General features: G+C 41.0%; 1 protein-coding gene across 20 annotated transcripts in view; it reads left to right on the plus strand.

Annotated features, from left to right (window-relative positions):
• The window catches only part of TMEM232 (transmembrane protein 232), a 287,557-nt gene that overhangs the window by 24,052 nt on the left and 261,953 nt on the right, over positions 1-1,552 (plus strand). Inside the window, exon 1 of one of the 20 annotated variants that reach the window (XM_010843774.1) lies at positions 553-654. The exons of the other annotated variants lie outside the window; for them this stretch is intronic. The gene's annotated coding sequence lies outside the window, so the exon portion shown is untranslated. Of the gene's footprint in view, positions 1-552; positions 655-1,552 lie in introns of those variants that run through there. 20 annotated transcript variants of the gene reach the window in all.

Consider the following 1,552-nt stretch of genomic DNA (forward strand, 5'->3'; position numbering starts at 1 on the left):
TGATGCTGGGAGGGATTGAGGCAGGAGGAGAAGGGGACGACAGAGGATGAGATGGCTGGATGGCATCACCAACTCAACGAACAGGAGTTTGGGTGAACTCCAGGAGTTGGTGATGGACAGGGAGGCCTGGCATGCTTCATGGGGTCACAAAGAGTCGGACACGACTGAGGGAATGAAGTGAACTGAACTAAACTGAATGATTAATATGTGTGACTCTGGTTATAATAATACTGTGCAAAAAACCCTGTTGTACATATAATAATAGTAGCAAGAACTCCTTGTTGATGACTTCAGGTTTTAGAAGATACTGAGAATTTGAGGAATATTCTTAGGAAAATTTTGTGAAAGTTGATGACATTTTTATATTCATTTTTTTGAGTTTTTTGTGGGGTCTAGAAGGGAAGTCATTTTAAATCTTATTTTCCTTGTTTATTTACCTGCCTGAGGGTGTAATTGCACCATCTCTATGGCAGACATTTCTGAAGACATTCCTCTTTTCTTTTTGGAGATTTGAGATTATTTGGTTACTGTTTCTTGTTTTAGCTAAAAGCAAGAATGATAATAAAATAGAGAGTCTTGTCTCTCTCATGTATCACAGTACTATTCAAATAGTGGCTCATGAACTAGTGTTGGTCAGGGACTTTTACTACCAAGGTATGTGCTCCCAAGAGTAAGTATGTCTTTTATAGCAATTTGGTGTTTTCTATGCATCCAGTCTGAGGAGGTCTCATCAACAGGGTGTTATGGAACTTGCATGCTGAGTAGATGGCGTGAATACCCACCATGTGAGGACTCTGGACAATAGGTTCAGCGATCAAGGGAGAATTTCTAAAATAATTAGTCTCTAACTTTTGCAGTTTCAAAAATTATGACTAATCCTAGTTGGTCCTGTGAAATATATAAGGAAACAGGTAGAAGCTCTAGGTTAATATGCCATTGGAAGGACTGATGCTGAAGCTCCAAAACTTTGGCCACCTGATGCCAAGAGCCGACTCATTGGAAAAGACCCTGATGCTGGGAAAGATTGAGGGAAAGGAGAAAAGGGCAGCAGAAGATGAGATGGTTAGCTAGTATCATCACTGACTCAATGGACATGAGTTGGAGCAAACTCGGAGACAGTAGAGGACAGGGGAGCCTGGTGTGCTGAGTCCATGGGGTCACAGAGTCAGACACGACTTTGCGACTAGACAGCAATATGCCCAACACAAGCAGATTAAGATCCATTTGTCTTCAATTCACTTTCTTATAAATTATTTTTTTCTCTAAGTGCCTTTTAAGGTGGAAATAGTCAATGAGATGTTAACTGTTTTAAAAAAATAAATTCCTGAATATATCAATCCTACTTGGAAATAACTTATATTTTATGTTAAAGTTAGGCCAACTCTGAATGGCAACCCACTCCAGTATTCTTGCCTGGAGAATCCCATGGACAGGGGAGCCTGGTGGGCTGCTGTCCATGGGGTCGCACAGAATCAGGCACGACTGATGCGACTTAGCAGCAGCAACTCTGAATGACATCCCTGTAGCTCAGCACAGTAGCTGACTTAAAAAT

The sequence above is a fragment of the Bison bison genome, unplaced genomic scaffold (assembly GCF_000754665.1).
Source record: "Bison bison bison isolate TAMUID 2011002044 unplaced genomic scaffold, Bison_UMD1.0 scf7180017864189, whole genome shotgun sequence".
Lineage (NCBI taxonomy): Eukaryota > Metazoa > Chordata > Mammalia > Artiodactyla > Bovidae > Bison > Bison bison.